General features: G+C 45.3%; 1 pseudogene; it reads left to right on the forward strand.

The window, feature by feature from the left end:
* The window catches only part of LOC123489666, a 49,246-nt pseudogene that overhangs the window by 10,724 nt on the left and 25,101 nt on the right, over positions 1-13,421 (forward strand).

Raw genomic sequence — 13,421 nt, forward strand, 5'->3', positions numbered from 1 at the left:
GATGACATTGAGGCATACCTGCATGCATTTGAGGCCACGGCCACTAGGGAAGCCTGGCCCAAGCAACAGTGGGTTGGTCTGTTAGCCCCCTTTCTAACCGGGAATCGCTGAATGCTGTCCGGGACCTGGGCCCTGACCAGGTTACTGACTATGATGCCACTGAAGTCTGAGATCCTCAGCAGATATGGACTCACAAAGTTTGGTATGGCCCAGCGCTTTCACAGCTGGACCTTCCGAACCAGACCAACCTCCTCGGGCGCAGATGCATGAACTTGTCCGAATCGCAAGGAAATGGCTGGATCCGCAGAGGAATACAGCAGCGGCGGTGGTGGAGGCCGTTGTGGTGGATCGTTACTCTACGCGCCCTGCCTTATGAGGCAAAACGGGTCATCAGTCAACAGGCCTTGACCACGGCTGATCTGACCGTGAAGCTGTGGAAAAGTACCAGGCCACAGCGGAGATGCTGAATGCTTCCCCGAAAAGACCCCAGGAGTGCGGCCCCACCACAAATGGGAAGAACCCCGTCCAAAAGGACCCCAAGGTCTCGAACCCAGCCACGTCAGGACTTATCCCGGCTCCAGGGGGAGCCAGAAACCAGGCGGGTCCAAGAAGAGTACACCAGGAGGGGGGAAACTTCGACAGTGTTACCGGTGTGGGGGAGATGGGACATATCTCCTGGCAGTGTGGGAAACCAGCCGATGAACCTATGCCCACTGCGGAGTCCTCCAGCTCAGCACCCACACACCGTTTTGCCTCGCTCTTGGGAGTCGAGATGGCGGCCCAGATCGACCCCCCACCTGCCCGGTAACGGTGAATCACCATGATGTGGAGGCCTTACTGGATTCTGGTAGCCGGGCCACCCTGGTGCGTAAGGATTTGGTGGGCCCAACGTGTCTGACCCCGGGGAAAGTCCTCCCAGTTTCCTGTGTCCATGGGGACACCCAGAGAATACCCCATTACTGAACTTACAATGACCAGCACACGGGGAACCATACACACGACGGCGGGGGTGGTTGATTCCTCCCGTCCCTGTCCTAATTGGACGAGACTGCCCAGCCTTTTACCCACTCTGGAGAGAGTCTCAGGAGAGGATAACCCGAGTACCTCGGAAACGGAGAGGCAAGACTCATCCTGGGAAGGCTCCGGTGCAATCCTCCGAGTTACTCACTCCCGCCCGGGCTCGGATAGGGATGGCAGGTGCCCAGACCGACACAGAGACGGAGCTACAGAATCTGGACAAAGAACTGTCTGGTCTGAAGGGGACCGCTGAGAGGTATCGTTTGTTAAAGCAACAGTTAGACATGAAGACAGAAGAGTTAGATATCCTCCAGGCTAAACTCCAACAGAGCTCCTTCCCTAAGCAACAGGAGGGGAGCTGGGAGAGGCTGCGCAGGACCATCGAGGAGTGTGAGGAGACCCTGCGCAGTAGTAAGGAGGTCCAGAAGAAGGCAGAGGAGAAGTACAAGGTGTTGGAGAACAAGATGAAGAATGCGGAGGCAGAGAGAGAGAAGGAACTGAAAGCTGCTCAACAGAAGCTAAACTCTGCTAAAACCAAGGCTGATGCGTTCAGTAAGAAACTCAAGGAGAGACAACAGGAGGCTGAGTCCTGGTCCTAGAGTTGGAGGAGTTGAAGAGAGAGCAGCCTGGCAAGCACCACGGCAATGCGGACGCCCTCTCCCGGCGTGATGCCTTCTTCGCTGCCTTTACCCCGACGAGGACGTCGGTCCCGAGGAGGGGGATGTGTGATGTCACGAGAGGCTGTGTCCTGGAGGGGACGTTACATCCCCTGAGGTGGCTGCAAACCCAGACAGCTATGGCTCCATCTGCTGGTATGGTCGGGAACTCCACCCCTCTATGGCCAATCTTCCCACGCAGCTGAAACAAATGAGGAGCTGATGAGCTGAAGGTTTGTTGAAGGGAAGAGACACGGTCTCCAACCTGGGCTCTCTGGAGGACAAGAGTGCTGCACGTCCACTTCCATGAGGAATATAAGGATTTGGAGATACTTACCTTTGGGAAATACTCACCTTTGGATATATGCACCTGTGGAAATACGTGTGGGACATTTGGAAGGACGTTTTGCTGGGTTGGCCACTAGCTGCAACGTGGAATACAGTAAGACTGGGGAAAAGTTATTTGAGCGAGGGAGAGTTATGATTTTGGATGTGGAAGAGACATCCCTGAACTGTTAACCCTTAAAGAGCCACCAGAGAACAGAATTGTGTTATACTTTCGTTAGTTTCCCAAGACCTTTAATAAAATCCTTGTTTTGGTTGAACCTGGTCTCCTTGCACTACTTGAGCAATCCCGCTGAAAGCTGTGTAGCCTCTCGTGACATCACAATACATATATATACATACAGTGAGGGAAAAAAGTATTTGATCCCCTGCTGATTTTGTAAGTTTGCCCACTGACAAAGACATGATCAGTCTATCATTTTAATGGTAGGTTTATTTGAACAGTGAGAGACAGAATGACAACAAAAATATCCAGAAAAACGCATGTCAAAAATGTTATAAATTGATTTGCATTTTAATTAGGGAAATAAGTATTTGACCCCCTCTCAATCAGAAAGATTTCTGGCTCCCAGGTGTCTTTTATACAGGGGATGAGCTGAGATTAGGAGCACACTGTTAAAGGGAGTGCTCCTAATCTCAGCTTGTTACCTGTATAAAAGACACCTGTCCACAGAAGCAATCAATCAATCAGATTCCAAACTCTCCACCATGGCCAAGACCAAAGAGCTCTCCAAGGATGTCAGGGACAAGATTGTAGACCTACACAAGGCTGGAATGGGCTACAAGACCAACGCCAAGCAGCTTGGTGAGAAGGTGACAACAGTTGGTGCGATTATTTGCAAATGGAAGAAACACAAAATAACTGTCAATCTCTCTCGGCCTGGGGCTCCATGCAAGATCTCACCTCGTGGAGTTGCAATGATCATGAGAACGGTGAGGAATCAGCCCAGAACTACACGGGAGGATCTTGTCAATGATCTCAAGGCAGCTGGGACCATAGTCACCAAGAAAACAATTGGTAACACACTACGCCGTGAAGGACTGAAATCCTGCAGCACCCACAAGGTCCCCCTGCTCAAGAAAGCATATATACAGGCCCGTCTGAAGTTTGCCAATGAACATCTGAATGATTCAGAGGAGAACTGGGTGAAAGTGTTGTGGTCAGATGAGACCGAAATCAAACTCTTGGCATCAACTCAACTCAACCTCTAAGAACACCATCCCCACCGTCAAACATGGAGGTGGGGAAACATTATGCTTTGGGGTGTTTTTCTGCAATGGGGACAGGAGAACTTCACCGCATCAAAGGGACGATGGACGGGGCCATGTACCGTCAAATCTTGGGTGAGAACCTCCTTCCCTCAGCCAGGGCATTGAAAATGGGTCGGGATGCGTATTCCAGCAAGACAATGACCCAAAACACACGGCCAAGGCAACAAAGGAGTGGCTCAAGAAGTAGCACATTAAGGTCCTGGAGTGGCCTAGCCAGTCTCCAGACCTTAATCCATAGAATATCTGTGGAGGGAGCTGAAGGTTTGAGTTGCCAAACGTCAGCCTCAAAACCTTAATGACTTGGAGAAGATTCTGCAGAGAGGAGTGGGACAAAAATCCCTCCTGAGATGTGTGCAAACCTGGTGGCCAACTACAAGAAACGTCTGACCTCTGTGATTGCCAACAAGGGTTTTGTACACCAAGTACTAAGTCATGTTTTGCAGAGGGGTCAAATACTTATTTCCCTCATTAAAACGCAAATCAATTTATAACATTTTGACATGCGTTTTTCTGGATTTTTTTTTTGTTATTCTGTCTCTCACTGTTCAAATAAACCTACCATTAAAATTACATACTGATCATGTCTTTGTCAGTGGGCAAGCGTACAAAATCAGCAGGGGATCAAATCGTCACTCGTTGCCGGGTGGTGTGTTTGGGATCATTGTCATGCTGAAAGACCCAGCCACGTTTCATCTTCAATGCCCTTGCTGATGGAAGGAGGTTTTCACTCAAAATCTCATTCGATACATGGCCCCATTCATTCTTTCCTTTACACGGATCAGTCGTCCTGTTCCCTTTGCCGAAAACAGCCCCAAAGCATGATGTTTCCACCCCCATGCTTCACAGTAGGTATGGTGTTCTTTGGATGTAACTCAGCATTCTTTGTCCTCCAAACCACGACGAGTTGAGTTTTTTACCAAAAAGTTATATTTTGGTTTCATCTGACCATATGACATTCTCCCAATCCTATTCTGGATCATCCAAATGCACTCTAGCAAACTTCAGACGGGCCTGGACATGTACTGGCTTAAGCAGGGGGGACACGTCTTGCACTGCAGGATTTGGAGTCCCTGCCGGCGTAGTGTGTTACTGATGGTAGGCTTTGTTACTTTGGTCCCAGCTCTCTGCAGGTCATTCACTAGGTCCCCCCCGTGTGGTTCTGGGATTTTTGCTCACCGTTCTAGTGATCATTTTGACCCCACGGGTGAGATCTTGCGTGGAGCCCCAGATCAAGGGAGATTATCAGTGGTCTTGTATGTCTTCCATTTCCTAATAATTGCTCCCACAGTTGATTTCTTCAAACCAAGCTGCTTACCTATTGCAGATTCAGTCTTCCCAGCCTGGTGCAGGTCTACAATTTTGTTTCTGGTGTCCTTTGACAGCTCTTTGGTCTTGGTCATAGTGGAGTTTGGAGTGTGACTGTTTGAGGTTGTGGACAGGTGTCTTTTATACTGATAACAAGTTCAAACAGGTGCCATTAATACAGGTAACGAGTGGAGGACAGAGGAGCCTCTTAAAGAAGAAGTTACAGGTTTGTGAGAGCCGGAAATCTTGCTTGTTTGTAGATTCATTAAAAATCCTACAATGTGATTTTCTGGATTTTTTTTCTCATTTTGTCTGTCATAGTTGACGTGTACCTATGATGAAAATTACAGGCCTCTCTCATCTTTTTAAGTGGGAGAACTTGCACAATTGGTGGCTGACTAAATACTTTTTTCCCCCCACTGTATATATATATATACACATACACATACACATACTGTACATATACATACATACAAAATATATATTTCCCTTTATTACTTTCCAACCTCACCACCCCTTCCCTAATTGGAGTAAACTAGTGAACAACAATGCTTAGGCCTCTACTTCCAGCTTATACATACTATATACATTTTATGGACTCAGTCAATTTTACAAAAATTATATTTTATTTGTTTTTACTCCTGAACTTCCTCTACCCTCAACCTCTCCGATCATTTTCATGATGTCCATCCGGTTTGCTTCTATATGCCATATCTTTCTAACTGTGCTCTTTCACAAAAGCTCTCAACCTATAACCTATATACTTATTATGGACACAGTATGCTTACATTATTAGTTATATTTTGTTATTAGTTGTTGTTAGTTGTTATTAGTCCCATCCTTCAACTCCATTCAACACCACCCATCTATATCTTAACACCATCCATATTGGATTTCTATTTGCCATGTATTTTTCAACTGTACTGTGATGTTTTACAAAAGTTCTGAACCTTTCTATTCTCATTGTTTCTACAGATTGTAAATTGAAAATAAACATTTTTGCTGAAAGTATTATTATATTATTGATCGATTGACTATGACTTTTCAGATCACCCAGTAATGCTATCTGCAGGGTTAGCTCCAGGTAAATATTGCTATCCTTTAGCCATTCCTGGACCTGTGTCCAAAAACAAGCTACAAATGGACAGTGCCAAAACAAATGATCTAATGATTCTGTCTCTTCGCAGGAAAATCTGCAGAGCTGGGAAGATTGTATCCCCCATATAAATAACATTCTATTGGTAGCAAGAATTTTATATAATAATTTAAATTGAAAAATTATAAGTTTTGAATCCGGCGTCGTTTTGCGTATCAGTTCATAAACACTATGCCATGGAATCGGTACGTCAGAAATCTCTTCCCAAATATTTTGCAATCTATATGGGATGGCTGTCAATCCTTTGGTCCTTAAATGAAACTGGTATACTTTTTTATTTATTACAGTTTTCTTTAACAAATTATGTTCTTTAATGCAAGGCCGACAGACAAATTCCTTACTTTTTCTCTCTTCCACTTTCCTCTTCCATTTTTGTGGTAATGCTGCAATTATTTGGTTGTAATTTTGGGTAGAGCAGACATTTCCATATGTTTTTGTTAGCTGCATGTGCGACATAACTCCACAAGTTCTACCGATGATATCATTTACGAAGATTATACATTTTTTAAACATTTTGTCAAAAAGAAATGTTTTTTTATCAATTAGTATATTTGAGTTTAACCACAATATTTGTTGCATTATTTGTTCTGTCGTTTTTGGAGGATTAAATTGAAATTGCAACAAACTTTCTATGGCTTGTTTTAGAAATAGTGATATTTGGGAGATGATTTCCTTTTCAAATAACTGAAAGTGAGGAGGTTGTAATCTGAATAAAGAGAAAAGGGCCATTCTTGAACATTGGGTGAGACAATCTTACTAATTTGCTAGAGAACCAGTTCGGAATTAAGTATAACTTTTGTATGACTGAAGCTTTTAGTGATAGGTCTAATGCTTTAATATTTAATCATTTCTGTCCTCCGAATTCATATTCATTATATAAATAGGCACGTTTAATTTTGTCTGGCTTGCCGTTCCAAATAAAATGGAATATTTCTTTCTCATATAATTTAAAAAACTGTTCGCTAGGCATAGGCAAGACCATAAGCAAATAGGTAAACTGGGATAATACTAAAGAGTTAAATCAGGGGGATTTTTCCACAAATTGACAGGTACTTACCTTTCCATGGTAGCAAGATCTTATCTATTTTTGCTAACTTTCTATTAACGTTTATTGGAGTGAGATCGTTTATTTCATTTGGGATATGTATTCCGAGAATATCCACATCACCATCACACCATTTTATTGGTAAACTACAGTGGGGAGAACAAGTATTTGATACACTGCCGATTTTGCAGGTTTTCCTACTTACAAAGCATGTAGAGGTCTGTAATTTTTATCATAGGTACACTTCAACTGTGAGAGACGGAATCTAAAACAAAAATCCAGAAAATCACATTGTATGATTTTTAAGTAATTAATTTACATTTTATTGCATGACATAAGTATTTGATCACCTACCAACCAGTAAGAATTCCGGCTCTCACAGACCTGTTAGTTTTTCTTTAAGAAGGCCTCCTGTTCTCCACTCATTACCTATATTAACTGCACCTGTTTGAACTCGTTACCTGTATAAAAGACACCTGTGCACACACTCAATCAAACAGACTCCAACCTCTCCACAATGGCCAAGACCAGAGAGCTGTGTAAGGACATCAGGGATAAAATTGTAGACCTGCCCAAGGCTGGGATGGGCTACAGGACAATAGGCAAGCAGCTTGGTGAGAAGGCAACAACTGTTGGCGCAATTATTAGACAATGGAAGAAGTTCAAGATGACGGTCAATCACCCTCGGTCTGGGGCTCCATGCAAGATCTAACCTCGTGGGGCATCAATGATCATGAGGAAGGTGAGGGATCAGCCCAGAACTACACGGCAGGACCTGGTCAATGACCTGAAGAGAGCTGGGACCACAGTCTCAAAGAAAACCATTAGTAACACACTACGCCGTCATGGATTACAATCCTGCAGCGCACGCAAGGTCCCCCTGCTCAAGCCAGCGCATGTCCAGGCCCGTCTGAAGTTTGCCAATGACCATCTGGATGATCCAGAGGAGGAATGGGAGAAGGTCATGTGGTCTGATGAGACAAAAATAGAGCTTTTTGGTCTAAACTCCATTTGCCATGTTTGGAGGAAGAAGAAGGATGAGTACAACCCCAAGAACACCATCCCAACCGTGAAGCATGGAGGTGGAAACATCATTCTTTGGGGATGCTTTTCTGCAAAGGGGACAGGACGACTGCACCGTATTGAGGGGAGGATGGATGGGGCCATGTATCGCGAGATCTTGGCCAACAACCTCCTAAGAGCATTGAAGATGGGTCGTGGCTGGGTCTTCCAGCATGACAACGACCCGAAACACACAGCCAGGGCAACTAAGGAGTGGCTCCGTAAGAAGCATCTCAAGGTCCTGGAGTGGCCTAGCCAGTCTCCAGACCTGAACCCAATAGAACATCTTTGGAGGGAGCTGAAAGTCCATATTGCCCAGTGACAGCCCCGAAACCTGAATGATCTGGAGAAGGTATGGAGGAGTGGGCCAAAATCCCTGCTGCAGTGTGTGCAAACCTGGTCAAGACCTACAGGAAACGTATGATCTCTGTAATTGCAAACAAAGGTTTCTGTACCAAATATTAAGTTCTGCTTTTCTGATGTATCAAATACTTATGTCATGCAATAAAATGCAAATTAATTACTTAAAAATCATACAATGTGATTTTCTGGATTTTTGTTTTAGATTCTGTCTCTCACAGTTGAAGTGTACCTATGATAAAAATTACAGACCTCTACATGCTTTGTAAGTAGGAAAACCTTCAAAATCGGCAGTGTATCAAATACTTGTTCTCCCCACTGTACATGGTAATGTAACATAAAAAATTTTTTGTGATCCAATACGTAATATAGTACATTTATCATAATTTGGTTGTAATCCAGAGAGGTTAGAAAATGTATCTAGATCCTCTATGAGGCCGTGGAGGGATTCAAGTTGTGGATTTAAAAGAAAACATGAATAATCAGCGTACAATGATACCTTTATTTTTAAGCCCTTGATTTCTAATCCCTTGATATTATTGTTGGATCTGATTTTAATAGCTAACATCTCGATGGCCATAATAAATAGATATGCCGATAGTGGACAACCTTGTTTCACTCCTCTTGACAGTTTAAAACTTTCGGAGAAATAGCCATTATTTACTATTTTACACCTAGGGTTACTATACATGATTTTAACCCAATTTATAAGAGATTCTCCAAAATTGAAATGCTCCAGGCATTTATATATAAACCCCAGTCGTACTTTATCAAATGCCTTTTCGAAGTCTGCTATGAATAGCAGGCCTGGTTTCCCAGATTTGTCATAGTGTTCTATTGTTTCCAGTAGTTGCCTTATATTATCTCCAATGTATCGTCCATGTAAAAAACCTGTCTGATTAGAATGAATAATGTCCGACAATACCTTTTTAATTCTATACGCTATACATTTTGCTAGAATTTTTGCATCACAACACTGAAGTGTAAGGGGCCTCCAATTTTTTTAATGGACTGGATCTTTATATTTTCCACTTGTATCCTGTTTCAGTAATAATGAAATCAGACCTTCTTCTTGAGTGTCTGATAGTCTACCATTTACATAGGAGTGGTTAAAACATGCTAATAACGGTCCTCTGAGTATATCAAAAAAGGTTTGGTATACCTCGACTGGTATGCTATCCAACCCTGGAGTTTTCCATGTATATCTCACTAGATCAGGATATTTAAGCCTCCATATATCTACTAGTTCTAATGTATCCATGACATTCACGATTTCCTTAAGAGCATGAGGGTGATTGTTTGTAGTGTGATTTCCTTTACGGTCCATTGAGCTATTTAAAACGGTATTGTAATCTCCCACCATAATAATAGAGTCTCCATTCCAGTCTTACTTTGAGTGCAAAGAGTTCAGCACCCTCTTTGTTTCCTACAGGTCCAAGTATTTTCAGCACTACAAACACTACACACAGGGACAAGCAGCTGTATAAGACTACACACACATACTTACACACAGCACCTTTACAGGCATTGTAAATAGATACTATGGCTTTCTCTCTCTCCTCAGCACTTCAATTTTGTGTCTCTGCCCACGGACGTTCTGGAGATTGAGGTGAAAGACAAGTTTGCCAAGAGTCGTCCTATCATCAAACGTTTCCTGGGAAAGCTGTCCATGCCGGTGCAGAGGCTACTGGAGAAGCATGCTATTGGGTACGGCTGAGGAATGCACAGGATGCTCATACATTTATCACAATAATCAAATGATTATTAATAGATATTAATAGATATTTGGGGAACAAGAGCCCTCTAAAGAATGTTTAAATCATAAAGTAACACGTCTCTCTCTTTTGAACTCCAACTCCCTCCCCCTCTCGCTCTCTCTCTCCCTCCCTCCCAACACAGTGACCGCGTGGTCAGCTACACGCTGGGCCGAAGGCTACCGACGGAACATGTCAGTGGACAGCTGCAGTTCAGATTTGAGATCACTTCCTCTTTTCATCCAGGTTCCTCTTCCTCTCATGCACATCCTCTCACATACATGCAGACCTGGGTTCAAATAGTACTTGTTTGCCTTCAAATAGTTTTGCTGCGCTTGATCAAACTCTCCTGATGTAATGGAACTAATGGAATAGTTCCAAAAGTACAAACCCCACCCATCTGGTTCTCTTAACAGGCTCAATCAAACGCTCAAAGTATTTGAACAAAAACACATGCTAATTGAACCCAGGTTTGTATAGATCCTGTTTGTCAGCTTCCTCTCATGTAGGTTCACTTAGTGTGTTTCTCAATACAGTGGTGGGAAGATAAGAAGAATATATCAAATGTACTGCAAGTCTTTCTGGAAATACCAACTTTCAAATCTAGGTTTAGACGGACAGATATTAAGCATTGGTTTAGCTGTTGAGTTGACTTTTTTTTTTTTTACAATAGGTTATGTTATTATAATTAGCCATATTGTCATACTCGATGTATACAGGATTTTCCATTAATTGACATACCATAGCAGAAACAGAGTGGTCTATTAACTAATGAATAGTGTGAGTTCATGTTGATATGTCCCACTTTGTGGCAGTCAGCCTGGCAGGCCATCACAGGCCCCTGACTGGGAGGTAATGAGCTCTGTTCTCCTCCTGCAGATGATGAAGATATGTCTCTCAGCACAGAGCCTGAGTGTGCCGCTGTGCAGGAGACCAGTAACCAGGGGGAGGGTCAGTCCTCCCAGGCCCAGGGCCAGGCTGAGGACACCATGAGCCTGGGTCCGGGCGCTCCAGAACTCCCTACAGATGAGGAGGAAGACGCTGGAGCTCCAGAACTTCCAATTGGTGGAGATACAGTTACAGCCACGCCCATGGAAGGGCATCCAGCAGGGCCTTTGGGTTCAGAACAGCCCATGGATGGAGATGGAGACTCAGTGCCTAAGGCCCTAAAAACAGAACCAAGCCAGCCAGAGGTCAATGGGGCTCAGGGGAAGGAGGAGGCGGCTGTAGCTGTGGCTGCAGAGAAGCTGCCCACGGTAGAGGAGAACAGGGAGGAAGGGCAGCAAACCCCCTCCAGTCCTCAGCTAGCTGGCCCAGAGCAGCAGGGGCCTGTTGGGCAGGACATTGAGGGGGCACAGGGGGTGGACGGTACCCCAGCAGAGGGTCAGGTCAGCCCTGCTGTAATGGAGGACATGGAGAGTGAAGCGTCTGTTGAGCCAGCAGAACAGCAGGCGGTGGGTCAGGAGGAAGGGGATGAAGAATGCTGCTCCCTGCGCATCAGGACCACCCCTAGGCGTAAGAACCGGCCCTGCTCCCTGCCCGTGTCGGACCTGGAGACAGTCATCGCCGCGGCCTGTGGGGAGCCCGAAACCCCTCGCTCCCACTACATCCGCATCCACCACCTCCTCCACAGTCTGCCCTCCACCCAGCCAGGCACCCAGGAGGACGGGGAGGAAGAGGGGGCTGAGGCTGAAACAGAGCCCGACCCAGACCCAGGCCCTGACCAGCTCAGCCCCAGGGACCAGGAGGGCTCGGAAGAGGATGAAAAGGCAGAACCCCTGACCCCCGGCCCCAGGAGGACCCTGCCTCGCAGCCTGTCCATCGAGCGTCTGTCCGACCTGGCCCTGATGCTGGACAGCGAGGGCCGCCACCCCCAGGGCCAGGTCAGGGGTCACCAGAGAGTGTCCGACGAGGACGACATGGAGCCCTGCTGCAGTAATTCCTGCTATGAGGGCCGAGGAGGCAGTCACACCCAGGCACCTCTAGTGGCTGCAGCCATGTCTGTGGGGAGCAGTGCTTTCCTCTCCCAGGAGGACGAGGACATGGAGGTGAACGGAGCGGAGAGCAGGGAGCCAGGAGATGGGATGCCCCAGTGGCAGGTGGCCCCCTCCACGCAGGTCCAGAGCCCCCAGAGAGTCATGGAAAATGGAGAGTCACCCGTGGCCGGGCCCAGTGGGAGGATAGGACGTGAGTTGGGTTCCTCACTGAATACTAACTTGCGATATGGAGTTGTAATTTGGGTAACTTAGGGTATACTGACCTGTTTTTGTCGTCCAATAGGAGATTGTCCCCTACCGTCCAGCCATCCTCCAGTCAGCCAGTTTCCTGCTCTGCGTCCTGATCCCCATCACTACCCCACTATAGATGAACCACTACCACCAAGTGAGCTTTGTATATAACTTTGTCTGAGACTCTGAGTCATATCGTTCATATTCCTTGTTGATGAACAATACATACCAGGACAGAACTAATGATACTAACTAAGAAATAATTGTCTCCACTGTTTGTGTGTGTGTGTGTTTGTGTGTTTGTGTGTGTGTATAGACTGGGAGGCGCGTGTGGACAGCCACGGTCGTGTGTTCTATGTGGACCACATCAACAGGACCACCACATGGCAGAGACCCACCTCAGCAGCCACACCCGACGGCATGAGGAGGTCTGGATCCGTTCAGCAGATGGAACAGCTCAATAGAAGGTGAGTGAATGGGGGAGACGGGAAGAAAGAGGAGAGAGGTAGAGCATACTTTTTTTGTAGTGTTGGGTTCTATTTTTCTCATAATTGGATCTGTATGTGATGAATAGCTTGGAAGGAATGCATTCATGAACTGTACTGATATAAATTGTTTCACATAACAGGCTGTTATTCATGTAAGGAACGTTAGGGGCTAGGATGAGATAAGACTTGTATTTCTCACAGATACGAACGCTCTCTCTTTGTTGTCTGTGAAACTGTCCTTGAACATGGGTACATGGAGTACAGTGGAATGGTGTCTTTTGGGTGCTGACTCCACAGGTTATAATGATAGCAACTTATGCCTGGCAACAATGTGCAACAAATGAAATGCCGAGGAGTTGGGACCAACCCCTGCGCCAACGGATTGGCTGAACCACACTCAGTCCTTTGCTCTGGTTGGCCAACAGAAGAAGTGGAGGCTTTCTGTCAGAGTATTTGAAGAAGAACTTAGAACAATGGATCAGTTCTCTGTCTGCCCTGCGTGGTTTTTCAGTGAGCCCGTATACGAACCTTCATACTTATCATACATACATTTTGCATATAATAAATTTAGCTTGGATTGAATATCTCTTGATTATGTTTTCTCTTATTCCAATACCAGATTTGAATTACGCAATTTCTAACAGTAGACACTTTTGATTGTTTCTTCATTGTATCTTAAAAGAAAACAAGTGAAAACATACACTATACAGGGTCATCTGGTGGTTGTAGGAAG

Source organism: Coregonus clupeaformis, unplaced genomic scaffold (genome assembly GCF_020615455.1).
Source record: "Coregonus clupeaformis isolate EN_2021a unplaced genomic scaffold, ASM2061545v1 scaf3148, whole genome shotgun sequence".
NCBI classification, from domain to species: Eukaryota; Metazoa; Chordata; class Actinopteri; order Salmoniformes; family Salmonidae; genus Coregonus; species Coregonus clupeaformis.